This window comes from Callithrix jacchus, chromosome X (genome assembly GCF_049354715.1).
Source record: "Callithrix jacchus isolate 240 chromosome X, calJac240_pri, whole genome shotgun sequence".
Lineage (NCBI taxonomy): Eukaryota > Metazoa > Chordata > Mammalia > Primates > Cebidae > Callithrix > Callithrix jacchus.
This window is the reverse complement of record NC_133524.1, coordinates 41,593,084-41,618,021: the sequence shown is the minus strand read 5'-3', so window position 1 is coordinate 41,618,021 and position 24,938 is coordinate 41,593,084. Positions and strand designations below refer to the sequence as shown.

The 24,938-nt window shown below is 41.3% G+C and overlaps 1 non-coding gene and 2 pseudogenes across 1 annotated transcript; 2 read left to right on the top strand and 1 right to left on the bottom strand.

Moving 5' to 3' along the window:
- Positions 1-1,698: 1,698 nt before the first annotated feature.
- LOC118150695 (U4 spliceosomal RNA) lies at positions 1,699-1,839 on the top strand. The gene has a single exon (XR_004738852.2). It is a non-coding gene; the product is annotated as a U4 spliceosomal RNA (small nuclear RNA).
- Positions 1,840-10,121: 8,282 nt separating this feature from the next.
- Positions 10,122-11,493, top strand: LOC100393156 (claudin-7-like; annotated as a pseudogene).
- A 1,195-nt stretch (positions 11,494-12,688) lies between these two features.
- Positions 12,689-13,359, bottom strand: LOC144581222 (divergent paired-related homeobox pseudogene; annotated as a pseudogene).
- Positions 13,360-24,938: the final 11,579 nt, after the last annotated feature.

The window sequence follows — 24,938 nt, the reverse complement described above, 5'->3', positions numbered from 1 at the left end:
AGGTATTTACCCTAGAGAAATGAAAACTTACATTCATCCCCAAATCAGTATATAAATGTTCGATAGCAGCTGTATTCATAAATGACAAAACTGGAAACAACCCAAATGTCCCTGAAGTGGTAAACAAATGGTGATACATTAAAGCAATGGAATTGTATTCAGCAATGAAAAGGAAAGGACTATTGATGCATGCAATAATATGGATGAATTTCAAAGCCATAGTGCCCAAAAATCTCAAAAGGGCTGGGTGCAGTGGCTCACAGCTGTAATCCCAGCACTTTGGAAGGCTGAGGCGGGCGGATCATCTGACGTCAGGAGTTTCAGACCAGCCTGGCCAACATGGTGAAACCCTGTCTCTTTTAAAAATACAAAAAAATTTAGCTGGGCGTGGTGGCACATGCCTGTAATCCCAGCTACTCAGGGGGATGAGGCTGGAGAATCACTTGAATCAGGGAGGCAGAGGTTGTAGTGAGTCAAGATCCCGCAACTGTACTCCAGCCTGGGTAACAGAGTAAGACTCTGTCTCAGAAACAGAACAGAACAGAACAGAACAGAACAGAACAGAACAGAACAGAACAGAACAGAACAGAACAGAACAAAACACCCTCAAAAACTACCTGCTGTATAATTCCATTTATAAATGGAATATATATGCTATGTTTGAAAAGACAAAACTACAGTGACAGAAAACAGATCAGTGATGTGATTTCCAAGGATTAGTAGTTGGGGGAAGGTGTGATTCTAAAGCAGGAGACAACAAACTTTTTCTGTAGAGGTCCAGATAGTAAATAGTTCAGGCTTTGTGGGCCACATACGGTCTCTGTCACATATTCTTTACTTTTGTTTCTTGTTTTTGTTCTTTTTACAACACCTTAAAAATGTAAAAATGATTCTTAGTTTCTGGGCCTCAGAAAACAGGCCATGGACCAGATTTGACTCAGGTGCAGTTTGCCAACTCCTGTGACAATGATAGAGTTTGAGGGAGTTGACAGGGTGGGGAATGAGTGATATAATTGTCCTATATCCTGACTGTGGCATGGTTACAGGAATCTATAAATGTGTTAAAATTCACAGGAGTATATGCACACAAGAACATCAATAATATTATATGTTAATTAGAAAGAAAAAGTAACCTAGCAGATCAGTTCATCTCTGTCACAAGAGACATCAAATTGCCTTTTCCCTAAGATACAAAGATCAAGAAATCTTTTAAAAGATATGGATTCTAGCCAGGTGTGGTGGCGTGTGTCTATAGTCCCAGCTACTCTGGAGGCTGAGGTAGGAGGATCACTTGAAGCCAGGACTTTGAGGCTGCAGTGGGCCATGATGGGACCTGTGAATAGACACTGCATTACAGCCTGAGTGACATAATGAGAACCCCATCTCTAAAGAAATAAATACATAAAATAAATGAAAAATATGGCGTCTATTCATTCTATTTATAAAGTTGTTTACTGCAATAATTCCCTTGTTTAAAATGGTAGGCTTGTGTGAATGAGATAATGAACCCAGTTGTAACTTATTAGGTTATGATGATGACAACTGTTTCTTTGAGGACAGGAAAAGCAAGTGTTAATTATTCTCTATAACAAAGAGATAAATGTATTTATCACTTACAATAATGTCCAGTTTATTTGCTGAGCAATGATCATTTAAGCTCAAAGCAGTATGTGAGTTTCAGCCTTGAGATAGCAATTCAGCTTTGCGCAGTGGCAGTATCATAGCCAATGAGGTTTATCCGAGGCGCGATTATTGCTAATTGAAAACTTTTCCCAATACCCCGCCATAATGACTTGAAATATAGTCAGCATTGGCAATTTTTGACAGTCTCCATAGAGACTGAATTATTAGCAACAACAACAACAAAAAATAGCAATTCAATCTGTATTATTTTCAAATAAGGTACCTTTTAAGCATTAGAAATTATAACTTGTGTTATAGAGAATATACCCTTTCTTAAGTTTTGCAAACTACAGGAGAGAATGTGACATTTAGTTGAATGCTCCAGATAAGAGGGTCACTGTGTCACAGCAGCTTCACTTTCCCTCAGGCCTTGGTTACTGTCAGAGAGAATACGCAGCATATTGTATAAAAACATCAAGAGAACTGACTTTTGTTGTCTGACCAAATGAATATGTAATTCTTCCCTAAAAATATCCTTTAAGAAATTAAAAATATTTCATCTTTTGTAGTGATTCTCAGTGATGGGTGTATTTCAGGAATAGGGATGCTTTAGGAGATTTACATGGCCTAACCCCGGAATCACTGACCTGGTGAGCTCTGTGAAAAACTGTGTAGAACCCTCCATCTAGGCAGTCTTTCAAACTAGTATATTTATGAAGCATATACTTCAGATAAACACGTGACGAATGATGAAACTCTTTCCCTACATTTTACTCTGGATATAAAGGGATTTCAAAAATAAGCATAAAACATGAAGCATGAAAGGACAATGTATTTCTGTGTCCCCATGGAATGGTGGCATGCCAATGGCTAGCTTGTCATTTCTCTCTGTATTTCTTTAGGCACCATCTCTTTTCATCATCCCCAAGTGCTGCCCCACACTCCAAACTAAGTGGTTGTACTTATATGACAGACTTTTTTTTTCTCTTTATGCCCATAAAATATGTTTGTGCAGCAAAAATTTACTGAGCACCTGCTATGTGTCAGGTAACAGCCTGTGCCTGGGATAAGCAAGTAAAACAAACAGAAATACCTGCCTTCATAGAGCTTGCATTCTAGTGGGGGCAGATAGACAACAAACTATGAATATGATAAATAAGTAAATTATATAGTATGTTAGATATATTTGGATTCCCTAATGTATTAGGCTGTTTTTGTGTCACCATAAAGACATACCTGAGGCTGGATAATTTATAAAGAAAAGAGGTTTGACTCATGGTTCTACAGGCTGTTTGAGGATCATGGTGCCAAGATCTGCTCTGGGTGAGGGCCTCAGGGAGCTTACAATTGTGGTGGAAGGTGAAGGGGGAGCCAGTGTTATACAACGAGAGCAGGAGTGGTGGTGGAGAGGTGTCACACACTTTTAGACAACCAGATCTCAGATGAACTGAGAACTCACTTATCACCAAGGGAATGGAGCTGAGCCATAAATAACGGATCCATCCCCATGATCTAATCACGTCCCACCAGGCCCCACCTCCAACACTGAAATCACATTTCAACATGAGATTTGGAGGGGACAAACATCCAAACCATGTCACCTAAGGTAAAAAGTTAGCTGTCTTTGCTAAATTGCTGATAAGTTATTACATATCCTCTCTCTCTTTTGCATAATCAGTTTTTACCCTCTCTACTGGACTATTCCATCAGTGTACCCACAAAGAAGCTATTATATCTCTAACCTTAAAAGGACGCTGATATGGTTTGGCTGTGCCCTACCCAAGTCTCATCTTCAATTGTAGTTACCATAATCCCAAAGTGTCTTGGGAAGGGCCCACTGAAAGGTAATCGAATCATGGGGGTGCTTACCCTCATGCTGTTCTTGTGATAGGGAGTGAGTTCTCACCAGTTCTGACGGTTTTATAAGGGGCTTTTTCCACTTTTGCTCGGCACTTCTCTTTCCTGCCACCATGTAAAGAAGGATGTTTTTGCTTCCCCTTCTGATATGATTGTAAGTTTCCTGAGGCCTCCCCAGCCATGCTGAACTGTGAGTTAATTAAACCTCTTTCCTTTATAAATTACCCAGTCTTGGGTATGTCTTTATTAGCAGCATTACAACAGACTAATACAAATGCCCTCTCTTGATTCATTCTGTTCTCATCACAGCAGTCAGGGTGATCTTGTTAAAATCATAAGTCAGATGATGATACTCCTCCAAACCTTCCCATATCTTTCCATCCCACTCACAGTTAAGTTCTAAGACCCTGCAATGGGCTGGGCATGAGCTGCCCTCAAGTACCTGTCTGATGTCATCACTCTAAGCAATTGGCCTGCTTGTAATTCATCCGACACACTAGACAAGCTCCTGTCTCAAGATTTGGGCATTTACTCTTCCTGGAATGCTCTTTATCCAGAAAAACCCTCATGGCCTTCAGTTATTACCTAATGTCACCTTTGTATTAATATCCATACCACCACCACTGTCACTCCTGCCCAAACATCCTATTTCCCTTCTTGGCTTTATTGTTTTCTCTTTAGTACTTAACATTATTGATATAGCTCTTTTATATCTGTATCTATATTCTATAACTGTACTTATTTATCCTGTTTCAATCGGCTTTTCCTACAAGAATATAATCTTATGCAGGTAGGAATTTTTGCCCGTTTTATTTAGTCTCAGTATTTAGAATCATCCCTGACATATAGTAGGTGCTAAATAAATATTTAAAATGAATCATGTTGCCTAATGTAATTGTGTTTCAACAGGGAGCTGTTGGCTGAATATTATGTTTTAAGGACTATAATGGTCACTAGGCAAATTTTAAAAAAATTATTATTATTTTAAAATTCCAGGGTACATGTGCAGGATGTGCAGGTTTGTTACATAGGTAAACGTGTGCCATGGTGGTTTGCTGCACCTATCAACCATTATCTAGGTACTAAACCCAGCATGTATTAGCTATTTTTCCAAATGCTCTCCCTCCCCCCGACCCAGCCTCTGACAGGCCCCCAGTGTATTGTTCCCCTCCCTGTGTCCATGTGTTCTCATTGTTCAGTTCCTAGTTATGAGTGACAACACGTGGTGTTTTGTTTTTGTTTTGAAATAGTCTTGCTGTCGCCCAGGCTGGAGTGTAGTGGTGCAATTTCAGCTTGTGGCAAACTCTGCGTCCCATGTTCAAGTGATTCTACTGCCTCAGCCTCCCAAGTAGCTGAGACTACAGGTGTGTGCCACCATGCCCAGATAATTTTTATATTTTTAGTAGAGACGGGGTTTCACCATGTTGGGTAGGCTGTTCTCGAACTCCTGACCTCAGGGGATCCATCCACCTCAGCCTCCCAAAGTGCTGGGATTACAGGCATGAGCCACTGTACCTGGCCAACAAATATTTTCGACAAGTTATTTCTTCCACATCCTTCAGTCCAGGCCTTTGAACAGCATCTATGGGTACAACTCTGAACAATAAAATATAACACTGTCAGATCCTCATTTAAAGTATTTAAAGGAGTTGTGAATGTGGGCTCCTCCTTCTTCAGACTGTAAATTTGATAGTGTGTGGTTTTGTACGTGTTATTCCTAGGTATGTATTATTCTTTCTCCTCTCAGTAATTCCTTTGTGATCTGTTTCCTTTCTTGTTTCATTCCCCTCCTTCAGTTCTCCACCCTAAAAATTTGGGAGACAGGATATCCAGAAAAACAAATCTTTTACTGTAATTTCCTTTTCAATGCTATCTCAATTTTGAATAGATTTAAGTAAAATAAGCTAATTATTTCTTAGATACAGATATTAGTAGGCATACAATTTAATTCACCTAACTCTGCTAACTATAAATCTCTCTCTGTTGACAACATGTACAAATTAACTTGGAAGGATAAAAAAAGAAGCAGGGGAGGCTTCTGGAACTAGCAACTGTGTTCTTTAAATATCAGAATTGCTTGATGGTGTTAATGAGGCACTTGCCTATTAATTTTAAGTTTGATTTTCAATTTATTTGGACATCATTGCTCTGCAATATATTTTTAATTTTCCTTATTAAAACTTTTAATTAGTCTTCCCCAAAATTTAAAGCATAACCAGCTATTATTGTATTTAATTAGAATATTCTAGGTAGTCAGAAAGATATTTGAAAATAAGTTGATTCAAAAATTAAGATTTAGCAACAGTAAATCTTACATGTAACCCCTTGCTGCTACTTGGGAGGCTGAGGCAGGAGGATCACCTGAGGCCAGAAGTTCAAGACCAGCCTGGGCAACATAGTGAGACCTCATCTCTATTTTTTTTTCTTAGCTAAGTGTGGTGCCGTGTGCCTGTAGTCTTAGCTATTCAGGAGGCTGGGGTGGGAGGATTGACTGAGTCTAGGAGTTCCAGGCTGCAGTGAGCTATGATTGTACCACTGTACCCCAGCCTGGGCAACATAGTGAGACCCTGTCTCTAAATATATATATATATAAATAAATAAAAGTTAAGATTGCTTTCTAATGCATTTACATTAAAATATTTGATAAGTATGTGAGTTTGCTTCTGTGACTCCTAAATAAACTATAATGACTTGAGAAGTGTATCTACTACTTTTTTTTTTATCATGGAAGCTCAGTGTTCAAGACAAATGCTTTCTGTTAGTCCTTATTTTTTTTGGTTACTATAATTTTTAAAAAGTTATTCTCAGCTAATGAATTGAAGTTACACTTCCACATTTGGACATCATTACATTACTAAGAGTACTAGGACTTTTTTTTCTTTTTTCTTTTTAGAGACGGAGTCTTGCTCTGTCGCCTGGGCTGGAGTGCAGTGGCACGATCGCAGCTCACTGAAATCTCTGCCTCCTGGATTCAAGCAATTCTCCTACCTCAGCCTCCCAAGTAGCCAGAACTACAGGCACATGTCACCATGGCTGGCTATTTTTTTTTTTGGTATCTTTAGTAGAGACGGGGTTTCACCCTGTTAGCCAGGATGGTGTCAATCTCCTGACCTTGTGATTTGTCCACCTCAACCTCCCAAAGTGCTGGGGGATTATAGGTGTAAGCCACCACTCCTGGCCCAAGTACTAGGACATTTAAAAGGTTTAAAATACACGATTTTAAACATTTGGGGATTTTAAGATAAAAGCATAAAATTATCTGTGGAGACATTTAATATGTTACATGATGGCTGAAATAAAGTCTTGGGATAAGAATAGTGTGTGTGGAGGAGGGCTTGGAATATCCAAAAGACCAACATTTTACTTTTTAAAATGGAAATTCCCTGATTTAGTGACTGAGAATTCTAATCACATTGCATGCCAGATTTTAAAATATTTATTTTTAAAATCAATTACTGGGTACAGTGGCTCATGCCTGTAATCCCAGCACTTTGGGAGGCTGAGGCAGGTGGATCACCTGAGGTCAGGAGTTTGAGACCAGCCTGGCCAACATAGTGAAACCTGTCTCTACTAAAAATACAAAGATTAGTTGGGCGTGGTGACACACGCCTGTAGTCCCAGCGATTCCAGAGGCTGAGCCAGGAGAATCTCTTGAACCTGGGAGGCAGAGGTTGCAGTGAGCCAGGATCGTACCACTGCACTCCAGTATGGGTAACAGAGCACGACTCCCTCTGAAAGTAAAATACAATAAAATAAAAAGCATCCACCTAGAGCCTTTAGATGACTTTTACTGGTTTCAAATTTGTTTGGCTTCATTCATCTTGTTGAGTAACACTTGTACTTAGGTCATGAACATTCACTTGTCTACTGACAAGTAAATGTTGTGAGTAAAATCCACTGTCAAGGTCTCTCTCCTTGAACAGAGAATGTACTGTAATAACAGGTCTCATTATCTCACCATGATAAAAAACCTCAAGCATTTTCTTTGAAGGACTCAAATTACATCTGTTGCAACACCAGTGCGTCAGCTCATTAATCTCCTTTCTTCCCCACCCATAACTACCTGCATGCAATATGATTCCAGGTTTCCTAACGTAACTTAATGTTTATTAAATTTAAAAAACACAAACTAGTAAGTTAAAGTAGTAGTTTAAGAGAGGTGAAGTCATCTTTTTTGTTGTTGTTATTTTTGTTTGTTTACTCCTTTCCATTCCCAATTATTTCTGCCATCTGGTGCAAAAATATGATCCAACAAAAGTGATTCCCTCCTCTACCCACACACACCTGTCATAGTCCCAGGAGTTGCCATACCTCACTTTTGTTCTTTGGTTTCCCATTCTCATGTTCAGTTTATCCAGCTGCTAGCTTTCTTTTAAAGGAAGAATTATTTGGTGTATGATATATACATACATTAAAAAATATTTAGAAGACCCCATCATCTCAGCCCAAAATCTCCTTAAACTGATAAGCAACTTCAGCAAAGTCTCAGGATACAAAATCAGTGTGCAGAAATCACAAGCATCCCTATACACCAATAACAGACTAACCTAGAGCCAAATCATGAGCGAACTCCCATTCACAATTGCTACAAAGAGCATAAAATACCTAGGAATACAACTAACAAAGGACGTAAAGGACCTCTTCAAGGAGAACTACAAACCACTGCTCAAGGAAATAAGAGAGGACACAAACAGATGGAGAAACATTCCATGTTCATGGTTAGTAAGAATCAATATCTTGAAAATGACCATACTGCCCTAAGTAATTTATATATTCAATGCTGTCCCCATCAAGCTACCAATGACTTTCTTCACAGAACTGGAAAAAAATCACCTTAAACTTCATATGGAACCAAAAGAGAGCCTGCATAGCCAAGAAAATCCTATGCAAAAAGAACAAAGCCAGAGGCATCATGCTACCTGATTTCAATCTATACGACAAGGCTACAGTAATCAATCATGGTACTGGTACCAAAACAGAGACATAGACTAATGGAACAGAACAGAGGCCCTGGAGGCAACACCACACATCTACAACCATCCGATCTTTGACAAATCTGACAAAAACAAGAAGTGGGGAAAGGATTCCCTGTTTAATAAATGGTGTTGGGAAAACTGGCTAGCCATGTGCAGAAAGCAGAAACCGGACCCCTTCCTGATACCTGACACTAAAATTAACTCCAGATGGATTAAAGACTTAAACATAAGACCTTGCACCATAAAAACCCTAGAAGAAAACCTAGGCAAAAGCATTCAGGACATAGGCATAGGCAAGGAATTCATGGCTAAAACACCAAAAGCATTGGCAACAAAAGCCAGAATAGACAAATGGGACCTAATTAAACTCCAGAGCTTCTGTACAGCAAAAGAAACAATCATTAGAGTGAACTGGCAACCAACAGAATGGAAAAAAAATTTTGCAATCTACCCATCTGAAAAAGGGCTAATATCCAGAATCTACAAAGAACTAAAACAGATTTACAAGAAAAAAAAATCCATCCAAAAGTAGGCAAAATATATGAACAGACACTTTTCAAAATAAGACATATATGAGGCCAACAAACATATGAAAAAATGCTTACCATCACTGATTATTAGAGAAATGCAAATCAAATCCACATTGAGATACCATCTCACACCAGTTAGAATGGCGATCATTAAAAAATCTGGAGACAACAGATGCTGGAGAGGATGTGGAGAAATAGGAGTACTTTTACACTGTTGGTGGGAGTGTAAATTAGTTCAACCATTGTGGAAGACAGTGTGGTGATTCCTCAAGGACCTAGAAATAGAAATTCCATTTGACCCAGCAATCCTATTACTGGGTATATACCCAAAGGATTATAAAACATTCTACTATAAGGACACACGCACACATAGGTTCATAGCGGCACTGTTTACAATAGCAAAGACCTAAAACCAACCCAAATGCCCATCAACAATAGACTGAACAAGGAAAATGTGGCACATGTACACCATGGAATACTATGCAGCTATAAAAAAGATGAGTTTGTGTCCTTTGTAGGGACATGGATGAGTCAGGAAACCATAATTCTCAGCAAACTGACACAAGAACAGAAAATCAAACACTGCATGTTCTCACTCATAGGCAGGTGTTGAACAATGAGAACACATGGACACAGGGAGGGTAGCATCACACACTGGGATCTGTTGGGGAGGACCAAGGGAGGGACAGCATGGGGGGTGAGGTTGGGGAGAGATAACATGGGGAGAAATGCCAGATGTAGGTGACGGGAGGACGGAGGCAGTAAACCACATTGCCATGTGTGTACCTATGCAACAATCCTGCATGATCTGCACATGTACCCCAGAACCTAAAGTACAATAAATAAATAAAAAGTAAAGTAAAAGTTATTTGTACAACAAAGCTAGATGATAAATTGTCTTCCTCAAAAAAACAAAATATGGGCCTGTTCCGTCTGCTGTGAGACTATCACTCCACCAAAGGGGTCAATTTGTGTGTACTTTGGGTGACAAAATTTGCAGTCACCCGGCCAAACCTTTTTTTTGTCTCTCTGGGTGAGTTAAAAACTGCACCCCAAGTTGTCTTTCATGGGGATGCCCCCAAGTTTTATTTGCTTTACTGTAGGGTTGCCTGCCAGTTTTCTTCTGAGGATGGAAATGGCCAATTTGGGCTTGCAGTTGCTAAACTTTTCCATGGCTCTGCTGGGCTGGGTGGGCCCTGTGGTCTGTACTGCCATCCTGCAGTGGCAGATGAGCTCATGTGTGGGCAACAGCATCATCACAGCCCAGGCCATGTACAAGGGACTGTGGATGAACTACATCATGCAGACCATGGGCTTGATGAGCTGTGAAATATATGACTTGGTGCTCACCCTGCCAGCAGCCATGCAGGCCCCTCGAGCCCTAATGGTGGCATCCCTTGTGCTGGGCTTCCTGACCATGTGTGTGGCCACAATGGGCATGGAGTGCATGTGCTGTGGGGAAAATGACAAAGTGAAGAATGTCTGTATAGCTGATATGGTTTGGCTCTGTGTCCCCACCCAAATCTCATCTTGAATTGTAATCCTCACGTGTTGAGGGAGGGAAACGACTGGATTATGGGGACAGTTTCCCCCATGATGTTCTCATGATACTGAATGAATTCTTGCAAGATCTGATTTTTTTTTTGAGATAGAGTTTCACTCTTGTTGCCCAGGCTGGAGTATAGTAGCTTGATCTCAGCTCACTGCAACCTCTACCTCCCAGGTTCAAGTGATTCTCTTGCCCCAGCCTCCCAAGCAGCTGAGATTATAGGCACCCCCCACCACGCCCATATCATTTTTGTATTTTTAGTAGAGATGGGATTTCTCCATGTTGGCCAGGCTGGTCTCAAACTCCTGACCTCAGGTCATCTGCCCACCTCAGCCTCTCAAAGTGCTAGGATTACAGGTGTGAACCACCACACCTGGCCCTGATGGTTTTACAAATGGCAGTTTTTCCTGCTCTCTCACATGCTTTCTCTCTCCTGCCGCCATGTGAAGAAGGTCCTTCCTTCCACTTCCTCCATGATTGTAAATTTCCTGAGGCCTCCCCAGCCATGATAAACTGTGAGTCAATTAAACCTCATTCCTTTATAAATTACCCAGTCTCGGGTATTTCTTTATAGCAGTGTTAAGACAAACTAACACAATACATGGTTAGAGGTGTCATTTTCATCATGGCAGGTCTTGCTGCCTTGGTAGCTTTCTCCTGGTATGGCCATTTAGACTGTCACAGACTTTTACAACCCCTTGATCCCTCTGAACATTAGGTATGAGTTTGTTCCTGCTATCTTTACTGGCTGGGCAGGGTCTTTCTGGCCCTCCTAGGAGGTGCACTATTCTCTTGCTCTTGTCGTGCGAGTAAAAGCAAAACTGGGTACTGTGTACCCCACTCTTACTCTAAGTCCAACTCTGCCAAGGAGTACATGTGAGCTGGGACCCCTTTGTCCCAGCCTGGCAGGATTATGGGTGTATCTAGATGCCTGAAAAGACCTGGGGCAAAGCTCAGCCTGTGGGCAGGTTGCAGGACAAAAGCCTCCTGGTCACTCCATCCCTGCACACCATGTACTGTTCTCTGGGGGGTGGGGTGGGAGACACAAAAGGAGAGGAGAGTGCACATTTTGTATAGTAATAAAAAATACGTTTTGGAAAGTAAAAAAATACATGTGTGCAAGTAGGGATAGACCAGTGATAGCTACAACACCTACAATATTGGCATCTGTATAGAAACATGTTTAGGGAAGCAACAGGGCATCTCACTGACCTGGGAACAACAAAATAACCAAAGGTACTCACTGAAAGTTCAGAGAGTCAAAGTGAGAACAGGAACTAAAACTGTAGGGGTAAACCTCCACGGCAATGGTCTGCAGTAAGGGCTAAGAGATCTAAAACAGTCTGGGTCATATAAGCTTTTAGAACTAACCAGCCAAAGCATCCTTTGAGGATAAAGATCCATACTGTGGAGACTTGCTGACCAATCTAAATTGAACAGGATAGTGACAATAGAGACAAAGGGAAGAACAGGACCAGAAAAAGTAGGGGAGGGGAACAGAGTCTGGATATCTCAGAAATTAAGCCACCATATTTTTTGATACTTCACAAAAACAACAGGAAGGCTCTAGTCATAAAGTTATAAAATTCATATTTCCCTTCTAATAGTTCAGGAAAATGAAATTCACGTGGAAATAAACATAATAGAAAAAAGGAAAAAAACCACATGATCATCTCAATAGGTACAGAAAAATGCAAATTCATAATATAAATTCTCAACAAACTTAGAATAGACGGGAACTTCTTTAACCTTCAACCTGGTAAAGAGTATCCACAGGCTGGGCGTGGTGGCTCACACCTGTAATCCCAGCACTTTGGGAGGCCAAGGCAGGTGGATCACAAGGTCACAAGTTCAAGACCAGCCTGGCCAACATGGTGAAACCCCAACTCTATTAAAAACTGTAAAACTTAGCCAGGCGTGGTGGCAGGTGCCTGTAATCCCAGCTACTCAGTAGGCTGAGGCAGGAGAATCACTTGAACCTGGGTGGCAGAGGTTGTAGTGAGCCAAGGTCATGCCATTGTACTCCAGCCTGGGCAACAAGAGCAAAACCCTGTCTCAAAAAAAAAAAAAAAGTCCTTAAAAAAAAAAAAAAGAGTATCCACAAAACCCTCACTGTTTTGTTTTATTGTTTTACAATATGTGATTTGTTGTGTTTAGCATCTCTCTTGACTTTGTAGAGATGAACAGACAGAAGAACTAGAATTGAAGCTTGGATAACAAACATGGGATTCCAAAATGGGCTAGAGGCAGTGTATTTTAGGATCTTGGCAGCAGCAAATATGGACTATTTTTTGACCAAGGAAGTCATCTGTAGGGACCTTAGGTTGTTGGAATGAGTGCCCAATGATTCATACACACCAGGCTGATAGGATGAGCAGCACTGGGGAATCTGGGTAGTGTGTCTGTATTTCTCAGGCCAACACTAGTCTTGACTTCACCCTCTGGTATTGGTGGTTGTTGAGTTTCTTGTTTTTGCTGAATATGCTCGCATTTTACTTTCTTAAGTTTTGCTCTGTGGTTCTTGAACCAGACCTGCCGTATTGTTGGATGTATGTCTATTTTTGGGGCCATTGAAGACTAGGGTTTGGGTATGGGTTCTCATTGAAAAAGATGTTCAAATCTTCCAGTAGCTTCTCAGTGAACATGGTTCATTTCCTGTGTGAATGCATCTGATGCTTGCCTTTGGGAAGATCCTCTGAGTCTGACATCTTCTAATCCAGATGTGCTCCTATGTTCAGGTCCAGTGATAAGAAATAGCAAAGATTGAATCCAGACTTGAATAGCTTACTCCACAGCCACATCCGATTCTCAACCCCTTCCAACTCTTTCTCCCTATCTGCCTCCAATCTGATTCCTGGATCCTCCCGAAACCCCTGGATTTCTCCTAATCCTGTCCTACGTCATACCTAATGGTGAAAGACTGCATGTTTTCCTCCAAGACTAGGAAGAAGGCAAGAATTGCCACTTCTATTCAACATTATACTGGAGGTTCTAGTGCAATTAAGCAAAAAAATGAAAAAGCATCCAGATTGTAAAAAAGGTAAAATGGTCTTTATTTGCTAATGACCTGATCATCTATGTAGAAAATCCTAAGGAATTTATATATACACACACACAACTATTAGAACTAAGTTCACCAGAGTGATGGAATACTAAGTCAGTATACAAAAATCAACTGTATTACTATGTATGAGCAATGAAAATTCCAAAAGTGAAATTAAAAAATAACTTGATTTACAATTGCATTAAAAAGAATAAAATACTTAAGAATAACAAAATAAGTGTAAGATATGCACACCGAAAATTTAAAAATACTGATGAGGGAAATTAAAGAAGACCTAAATATATGGAGAGACATCCCATGATCATGGATTGGAAAACTCAGTAATATGGCAATTCTCTCCAAATTGATTTGTAGATTAACACAATCTCTATCAAAATTCCAAGAGAACTTTTTTGAGGCAATTGACAAATTGATTTCTGGGAGACAATTCTCCATGGATATTTCATAGCTCCACACAGTCCAGGTCTTCTGAAAAAAGAGCATGTTTGAATGGCGAAGGCCCTAGAAGCTAGAGATTTAGAGCTGTGTCTCCCTAGTAGACATTTGCTTATATTTCAAGATAATAAACCTAGAGGCCTTCCACTCCCTTCCCCAGTGAAGATTTGTTTACATTCAAGAGAAAAGATGAAGTCATGATCTCTTTCTTCCTAAACGGGAGGATGGGCAGATGTGCCAGTAAACCCTATGTAACTTCAGAGTCTCCTAATTTGGAGAGTTTTCTCTTGTGGTGAAACCCATTGCTTACTCAGGTAAACATCTGGTTCTCATTTGTGTTGCCCTGTGGAGAACTGGGGCATGAGGAATGAGGCACTAGTAAGATGGTACTCTGGATGCTGTTTTTACCATGAATTACAAACCATCTATCTGTCCTTGACACAGGGGTTTGATATCTTCTGTCATCATATATATGTGAAATTGTTAGAAACTAACTTGTTAGTTGGCAAGTAGAGTAAAATCTCAGACCCTTCACAGTTTATGACTTCATACTGATCCTGAAATTAAATAAAATAGATCCAGTACACCCCAAACAATTTTGAAAATGAACAACAAAGTTGGAGGACTTTTAACTTTCAACTTCAAAACTTATTTATAAAGTTCAGTTATCAGTACAGTGTGGTGCTGGCATAAAGACAGACATATAGATCAAAAGTACAGAATTGAAAGTCTAGAAATAAATCTTTACATTTATGGTCGATTGACTTTTGACAAAAGTGCAAGGCATTTCAATGGGGAAAGAACAGATAGTCTTTTCAACAAATAATACTGAGAAAATTGGATATCTACATGTACACCATACTAAAAACTTAACTCAAAATGGAACAGAGACCTAAACATAAAAGGTTAAGCTATAAAACTTGTAACAGAAAACAGGAGAGCAATATGGCAGAATAGGAGGTTCCCTCACTCATATCCCCCCACAACAAGAATTCTGTACCCATCCACGGACAAAAGTGTCTTTGTGGGATCCTTGGGATACAGGTAGGAAGTTGTGAAACCCGGTGGAGCCCAAGATCTAGGAGGGTCATTTTGAGAGTGCAGACCCACACCTAGGTGGCAGACCAGCTGCCTGTTGTCCTGACTTCAGACCTGGAAATAGCCCTGTTCTTCTAAGGGTTTGGCTGCAACCCCATTTGTCCTTGAGCCTGCTAGCAAAACCATTTGCCAAGGGGTCCTGGAAGAATCAGGCCACACTAGTGCCTCAACAGACAGGCCTACCAACATTGGCGTAGGTAGTAAATCCAAACACGATCCTGTAACTCGGCCCCAGCCCCTCTCAACAGTGGTCCCAGATTGGAACTACTTGCCCAAGGACCCAGAGGGAAATTTGCACATATGTGCTACTGGGACAGTCTTGCTGGCCTCTATCCCACAGTAGATCCTGAAGGGGCCCTGTCTCAGCTACAGCTCCTCTCTGCCACAGCCCAGGAGTATTTCCACCTACGCAGAAAACTGCTGGGAGACTAGCGCATCTGAGCCATTGTGACAGGCTTGCCAGCTTCCTTCCCACAGCAGATCCTGAAGAGGCCCAGAAGCTTCACTCCAGCCCAGTCTGGGAACAAACCCAAAAGCACAGAGAAATGCTGCAAGACGTGCCTGTCTATGTCACCAGGACGGGCTTGCCAGCCTACATTCCATAGCAGACCCTGAAGAGGCCCTGTCTCAGCTTCAGTCCAGAGCTATTCCACCTGTGCAGGAAACTGCTGGGAGATACATTGGGACAGGCTTGCCAACCTCTGTCTCCTAGCAGTTCCTAAAGGAGCCCTGAATCTCAGCTCCAGCCCCTCTCAGCTGCAGTCCTGGAGCAATCCTTCCCACATAGGGAACTGTTGGAAGTCTTGCCTGATGGTGCCACCAGATTGGGCTTGCCAATATCAGTTCCACAGCATTTTCTGAAATAGCACTGAAGCTCAGTTTCAGCTCCTCTCAGCTGTGGTCTGGGAACAGTTCTGCCCAGCTGGGATCCCGCCAGGAGATGTGCCCTTCTGAGTCCCTGGATCTTGGTTCTGGAGGGAGGCAAGTCTGGCAGTGACCCTGAAGGCTGACTCTTTTACCTCAGTCTCATTGCGGATCATGAAACAGCCCTATAAATAGACTCCAGCCCTTCTCAATTGCAGTCTGATAGCAGGCCTGCTCACCCAGGAGCCCACTGGGAGACATACTTACCCCTGACCCCGGAGACAGGCCTGAAGCTCTCGGTCTCATCTGTGGACCCTGAAACAACCCTGTGTCTCTGTTCTAGCCACTCTCAGCCATGGACCAGAGCAGTATGGCCAGCCTAGGGATCCATCCAGTGATCTAGTAGCAGCCTTCTCAGAGTCACGGACGAAGCCATACCCATCAGTGTGCCTGGTAACAGGCCTGCCATCTATGAATCCTGAAGTGGACCCTCATCCTAGCATGAGCCCCACAGACGAAGATCCTGGAAATAGTTCAGTCCACTAGGGACCATATAGAATCCATGCCCAGTAAAGCTCCTTGTAATAGGCCAACTTTGGTCTCCTCTTCAGACCCAATACCAGCAACATGATGTAGATTCAACCCCACTCAACTAGGATTGTGGAGGCAATCTCATCAACCCAGATACCCAATATGGTTTGGATTTGTACCCCCACCAAATCTCATGTCAAATTGTAATCCCCAATGTTGGAAGTGGGGCCTGGTGGGAGGTGGTTGGATTATGGGGGTGGATTTCTCATGAATGGTTTAGCGCATTCTTCTTGATACCATCCTCATGTCCATGACAGAGTTTTCATGAGATCTGGTTGTTAAAAGTGTACAGCACCTCCCCACTCTCTGTGTTGCTCCTTGTTCCTACCACATGAGACACCTCACACCCCCTTTGCCTTCTGCCATGATTGGAAGCTTCCTGAGGCCTCCCCACAGGCAGAAGCCACTATGCTTCCTGTACAGCCTGCAGAACTGTGAGCCAATTACAACTCTTCTCTTTATATATTGCCCAGTCTCAGATATTTCTTTATAGTAATGTGAGAATGGACTAATACAATACCTAACAGGATAAGATTTTAACTTGCCAAAATTTATCCGTAAAAATTGAAAGAGGGGTTTGCTCCTTCAAATGCACAGCTACACAGACATCACCAAAAGAAGTTATAACAACAAATGCCTACATCAAGAAAAAAATCGCAAATAAACAGCCTAATCTTATGCCTCAAGAACTAGAAAAAGAACAAACTAAGCTCAAAATCAGTAGAAGGAAAGAAAGAATAAAGATAAGAGCAGAAATAAATGAAATAGGGGCTAAAAAGATAACAGAAAACATCAACAAAACTAAAAGTTTGTTCTTTGAAAATGAAAACAAAATTGACAAACCTTTAGTCAGACCAACTAAGAAAAAAAGAGAAGATTCAAAGAAAATCAGAAATAAAAGAAGAGATATTACTGATGTCACAGAAATACAAAGGACCACAAGAGACTGTTATGGACAATTATATCCAAAAATTTGGTTAACCTAGAAGAAATGGACAAATGCCTAGGAACATACAATCTAACAAGAGTGAATTAAGAAGAAACAGAAAATATGAGCAAATGAATAATGAGCAATGAGATTGACTCAATAATAAGACATCTTCCATCAAAGAAAAGCCCAGGACCAGATGGCTTCAGAGTGGAATTCTACCAAATATTTAAATAACTAATACAAATCCTTCTCACACTTTTTCCCAAAAGCATGAAGAAGGGGGAAATACTTCCAAACTCATTCTATGAGGCCAGCATTACCCAGATGCCAAAGCCAGGCAATGGTACTACCAAAAAAGAAAATTCAAGGCCAATATCTCTGATGAATATAGATGCAAAAATCCTAAACAAAATACTAGTAAACCAAATTCAACAGCACATTAAAAGAATAATTCACCATGATCAAATAAGATTTATCCTTGGGATGCAAGGAAGGTTCAACATTTGCAAATCAATGAATGTGATAAACCATAATAACAGAATGAAGGATAAAAACTATATGATACGATCATCTCAATAGATGCAAAAAAAAATCTGACAAAATTCAACATCCTTTTGCAATAAAAAACTCTCAACAAATTAGGCATAAATGAAGTGTACCTCAACACAATAAAGACTATATATGAAAAGCCCACAACTAACATCATACTCAACAGTGAAAAGTTGAAAGCTTTTCCTCTAAGATCAGGAATGAGACAAGGATGCCCACTCTTACCACTTCTATTCAACATAGTACTGGAAATCCTAGCTTGAGCAATGAGGCAAGAGAAAAAAATAAAAGACAGCCAAACTGGAAAGGAAGAAGTTAAATTGCCTGTTTGCAGACAACATAATCTTACATACAGAAAACCCAAAGAACTCTCGCCAAAACTGTTAGAACTAATAAATGAATTCAGCAAAGTTGCAGTATACAGGCCGGGCGTGGGGGCTCACGCCTGTAATCCAAGCACTTTGGAGGTCAAGGTGGGTGGATCACCAGAGTTTGGGCGTTCAAGACCAGCCTGACCAACATGGTGAAACCCTGTCTTTATAATTAAAAAAAAAAAAAGTTGCAGTATACAAAAGCAACATGCAAAAATCAGTAGCATTTCCTTATACTAAAATCAAACTATATGAAAAAGAAATTAAGAAAACAGTCCCATCCACAATAGCATCAAAAAATTAAATATGTAGGAGTAAATTTAACCAAGGAGGTGAAAGGTTTGTGCACTAAAAACTACAAAACATTGATAAAAAAATAGAAAAGACACAAGTGAAAAAGTATTCTGTGTTCGTGAATTGGAAGAATTAATATTGTTAAAAATGTCCATACTACCCAAAGCAATCTACAAGGTTCAACGAAATCCCTATCAAAACTCCAATGTCATTTTTTCACAGAACTAGAAAAAGCAATCCTAAAATTTGTATGGAACCACAAAAGACCCTGCATAGCTAAAGCAATCTTGAGCAAAAAAACTGGAGCCTAAAGCTCAAAAACAAAAGCTGAAGGCATCACACTACCTGGCTTCAAAATCTATTACAAAGCTGTAGTAATAAAAACAGCATGGTATTGACATTTAAAAAAGATGTGTTGATGGGGGAGGGGATTCAAGATGGCGCTGTGAGAACAACCCAGGATTGGAGCCCGCGTTGAATTCGCAAACGGTGAGTCAGTGCTGCATTTCCAGACTGATCTTTGTTGCCCACAGAACGGGGAAACTCCCAAGTATAAAAAGACACGGGATGCCAGGCAGTAGGTCTGCCTGGCGAAGCCGGCAGCCGGGGCGGCGGTGGCCGGCCCTACCCAGCAATCCCCACAGGGCGCGCTTGTCCGGGTGCCTTGTTGAACCGGCAACCTGAGACTTGAGAGGGCTGGACTTGAGACTGAACGAGACTTGCACAGTAGCCCAGACCAGGGGATTGCAGGTACAGATCGCTTGGGATACCCAGTGGGACGAACAAAACCGCGATTTCAAACTATCCCGGGCAGACGGTCTGAGACGCTCTGTGGGGGAAGGGCATCCACCACTACGAAGGCAACCTGCCCCAACTGATATACACGCCCACTGCTGACGCAGCCAGCCGTTGCCGAGGCAACCCGCCCCAACTGAGATACACGCCCACTGCTGAGGCAGCCAGCCGTTGCCGAGGCAACCCGTCCCTACTGAGATACACGCCCACTGCTGACGCAGCCTGCCGTTGCTGAGGCAACACGCTACAACGAAGAGACTCCGCCGCAGGGCGTGGCGGAGACCACAGCAGAGCCGGCAGAAACAGCGCAAATCACACAACAGCAGGGCGGAGCCTCGGCAGCCAAACAGTGGCTAGTCTGCCTTTGAGCTGGGCAGGACACCTGATCGGACATCCAAAAATAAAGCCCAAACCCCTCAACACAGAGCATTTGAGAAAAAAAAAAAGGGGTTGTTTAATGAGCTGTGTTGCAGCAGAATCAAACATAGCAGCCTAACAGCCCTGAATGAACAACAGAGTGCACAGCTCAGCAATTAAACCCCTATAAAGTACAAACTGTCTCCTCAAGCAGCTCCCTGACCCCTCTATATGCAAAAGACTGTCATTAGGCAGGCATCATCCTGGGACAAAGAGAGCAGAAAAAGAAACTGGTAGCATCCCTCGCTGTGCCACGGCTACTAGAGGTGCACCCCAGACAAGCAGGGTCTGGAGCGGACCTCAACAGTCGTACAGCGAAGGGGCTAGACTGGTAGAAGGAAAACCAAGCAACAGAAATACTTCATCATCAACATTCTGGGTGTCCACTCAGAGACCCAAACGAAAAGTCAGCAACTACGCAGACAACCAGCGGACAAATCCACAAAGATGGGGAGAAACCAGCGCAAAAAGGAGGAAAACACCCGAAACCGGAACACATCGCCTCCTAGAAAGGACCAAAACTCCTCACCAGCAAGGGAACAAAGCTGGACGGAGAATGACTGTGACGAAATGACGGAATTAGACTTCAGAAGATGGATAATGAGAAACTTTTGTGAGCTAAAAGATCATGTATTAAATCAATGCAAAGAAACTAAGAACCTTGAAAAAAGATTTGAAAAAAGATTCGAGGAAATGATAACAAGAATCGATACCTTAGAGAGGAATATGAATGAATTAAAGGAGCTGAAAAACACAATACGAGAACTTCGCGAAGCAAACGCAAGTTTCAATAGCCGAATTGACCAAGCAGAAGAAAGAATATCTGAAGTCGAAGACCAACTCAATGAAATAAAACGAGAAACCAAGATCAGAGAAAAAAGCGCAAAAAGGAATGAACAAAGTCTCCAAGAAATGTGGGACTATGTGAAAAGACCTAACCTACGTTTGATAGGTGTACCAGAATGTGACGAAGAGAATGAATCCCAGCTGGAAAATACTCTTCAGGACATCATCCAGGAAAATTTCCCCCACCTAGCAAGACAAGCCAACACTCAATTGCAGGAAATACAGAGAACACCACAAAGATATTCCGCAAGAAGAGCAACCCCAAGGCACATAATCGTCAGATTCAACAGGGTTGAAATAAAGGAGAGAATACTAAGGGCAGCCAGAGAGAAAGGTCGGGTCACCCACAAAGGGAAGCCCATCAGACTCACAGCAGATCTCTCGGCAGAAACACTACAAGCCAGAAGAGAGTGGGGGCCAATATTCAACATTCTTAAAGAAAAGAACTTTCAACCCAGAATTTCATATCCAGCCAAACTGAGCTTCAGAAGTGAAGGAAGAATAAAATCCTTTGCAAACAAGCAAGTACTCAGAGATTTTGTCACCACCAGGCCTGCTTTACAAGAGCTCCTAAAAGAGGCACTACACATAGAAAGGATCAATCAGTACCAGCCATTCCAAAATCACACTGAATGCTAAAGAGCTTCAACATAATGAAGAATCTACAACAACTAACCGGCAAAACAGCCACTTAGAATCAAAATGGCAGTATCAAATTCACACATAACAATATTAACCCTAAATGTAAATGGACTAAATGCACCAATCAAAAGACACAGACTGGCAAATTGGATAAAAATCCAAAACCCATCAGTGTGCTGTATCCAGGAAACCCATCTCACATGCAAGGATACACAAAGGCTCAAAATAAAGGGATGGAGGAAGATTTACCAAGCTAATGGAAAGCAAAAAAAAGCAGGAGTTGCAATTCTCATCTCTGATAAAATAGACTTTAAAGCAACAAAGATCAAAAGAGACAAAGAAGGCCATTACATACTGGTAAAAGGATCGATACAACAAGAAGAGCTAACGATCCTAAACATATATGGACCCAACACAGGAGCACCCAGATACATAAGGCAAGTTCTTAATGACTTACAGAAGGACTTAGACTCCCACACAATAATAGTGGGAGACTTTAACACTCCACTGTCAATACTAGACAGATCAACCAGACAGAAAATCAACAAGGATACCCAGGGCTTGAACTCAGACCTGGAGCAAGCAAACCTGGTGGACATTTACAGAACTCTCCACCCCAAATCCACAGAATACACATTCTTCTCAGCACCACATCACACCTACTCTAAAATTGACCACATAATTGGAAGTAAAGCACTGCTCAACAAATGCAAAACAACTGAAATCATAACAAACAGCCTCTCAGACCATAGTGCAATCAAGTTAGAACTCAGAATTCAGAAACCGACCCAGAACCGCACAGCTTCATGGAAACTGAACAACTGGCTCTTGAATGTTGACTGGGTAAACAACGAAATGAAGGCAGAAATAAAGAAGTTCTTCGAAACCAATGAGAATGAAGACACAACGTGCCAGAACCTCTGGGACACATTTAAAGCAGTCTCTAGAGGAAAGTATATAGCAATAAGTGCCCATATGAGGAGAATGGAGAGATCCAAAATTGACATCCTATCGTCAAAATTGAAAGAGCTAGAGGAGCAAGATCAAAAAAACTCAAAACCCAGCAGAAGACAAGAAATTACTAAGATCAGAGCTGAGCTGAAGGAGAATGAGACACGAAAAACCCTTCAAAAAATCAATAAATCCAAGAGCTGGTTTTTTGAAAAGATCAACAAAATAGACAGACCACTAGCCAGATTGATTAAAAATAAAAGAGAGAACAACCAAATAGATGCAATAAAAAATGATAAAGGGGAAATCACCACAGATTCCACAGAAATTCAAACCATCATCAGAGAATATTACAAACAACTCTATGCACATAAACTAGTAAACCTGGAAGAAATGGATAAATTCCTGGACTCCTGTGTCCTCCCAAGCCTAAACCAGGAGGAAGCTGAAACTATGAATAGACCAATAACAAGGTCTGAAGTTGAGGCAGCAATTAAGAGCCTACCTCACAAAAAAAGCCCAGGTCCAGACGGGTTCACAGCCGAATTCTACCAGACACACAAGGAGGAGCTGGTACCATTCCTTCTAAAACTATTTCAAACAATCCAAAAAGAGGGAATCCTTCCCAAATCATTTTATGAGACCAACATCATCCTGATACCAAAACCCGGCAGAGACCCAACGAGAAAAGAAAACTTCAGGCCAATATCCATGATGAACATAGATGCAAAAATCTTCAATAAAATATTGGCAAGCCGATTGCAACAGCAAATCAAAAAACTTATTCATCATGATCAAGTAGGATTCATCCCAGGGATGCAAGGCTGGTTCAACATACGCAAGTCTATCAACGTAATTCACCACATAAACAGAACCAAAAACAAAAACCACATGATTATCTCAATTGACGCAGAGAAGGCATTTGACAAAATTCAACAGCCCTTTATGCTAAAAACCCTCAATAAACTCGGTATCGATGGAACGTATCTCAAAGTAATAAAAGCTATTTATGACAAACCAACAGCCAATATCATACTGAATGGGCAAAAACTGGAAGCATTCCCTTTGAAATCTGGTACTAGACAAGGATGCCCTCTCTCACCACTCCTATTCAATATAGTACTGGAAGTTCTAGCCAGAGCAATCAGGCAAGAAAAAGAAATAAAGGGTATTCAAATAGGAAAGGTGGAAGCCAAATTGTCTCTATTTGCAGACGACATGATAGTATACCTAGAAGACCCCATCGCCTCAGCCCAAAAACTCCTGAAACTGATAAACAACTTCAGCAAAGTCTCAGGATATAAAATCAATGTGCAAAAATCACAAGCATTCGTCTACACCAATAACAGACTTAAAGAAAGCCAAATCAAGAGCGAACTGCCATTCGCAATTGCTACAAAAAGAATAAAATACCTTGGAATACAACTCACAAGGAACGTAAGGGACCTCTTCAAGGAGAACTACAAACCACTGCTCAATGAAATCAGAGAGGACACAAACAGATGGAGAAACATTCCATGTTCATGGTTAGGAAGAATTAATATCGTGAAAATGGCTATACTGCCCAAAGTAATTTACAGAATCAACGCTATCCCCATCAAGCTACCATTGACTTTCTTCACAGAACTGGAAAAAACCACCATGAACTTCATATGGAACCAAAAGAGAGCCCGCATAGCCAAGTCAATTCTAAGCAAAAAGAACACAGCGGGGGGCATCACACTACCGGATTTCAAACTATACTACAAGGCTACAGTAATCAAAACAGCATGGTACTGGTACCAAAACAGAGATATAGACCAATGGAACAAAACAGAGGCACCGGAGGCAACACAACATACATACAACTATACAATCTTTGATAAACCTGACAAAAACAAGCAATGGGGCAAGGATTCCATGTTTAACAAATGGTGTTGGGAAAACTGGCTAGCCATGTGCAGAAAGCAGAAACTGGACCCCTTCCTGACACCTTACACTAAAATTAACTCCAGATGGATTAAAGACTTAAACATAAGACCTGGCACCATAAAAACCCTAGAAGGAAATCTAGGCAAAACTATCCAGGACATAGGAGTAGGCAAGGACTTCATGAACAAAACACCAAGAGCATTGGCAACAAAAGCCAAAATAGACAAATGGGACCTAATGAAACTCCACAGCTTCTGCACGGCAAAAGAAACAGTCACTAGAGTGGATCGGCAACCAACAGAATGGGAAAAAATTTTCGCAGTCTACCCATCTGACAAAGGGCTGATATCCAGAATTTACAAACAACTCAAGCAGATTTACAGGAAAAAAACAAACAAGCCCATTCAAAAGTGGGCAAAGGATATGAACAGATACTTTACGAAAGAAGACATACATGAGGCCAACAATCATATGAAAAAATGCTCATCGTCACTGGTCATCAGAGAGATGCAAATCAAAACCACATTGAGATACCATCTCACGCCAGTTAGAATGGCGATCATTAAAAAATCTGGAGACAACAGATGCTGGAGAGGATGTGGAGAAAAAGGAACACTTTTACACTGTTGGTGGGAGTGTAAATT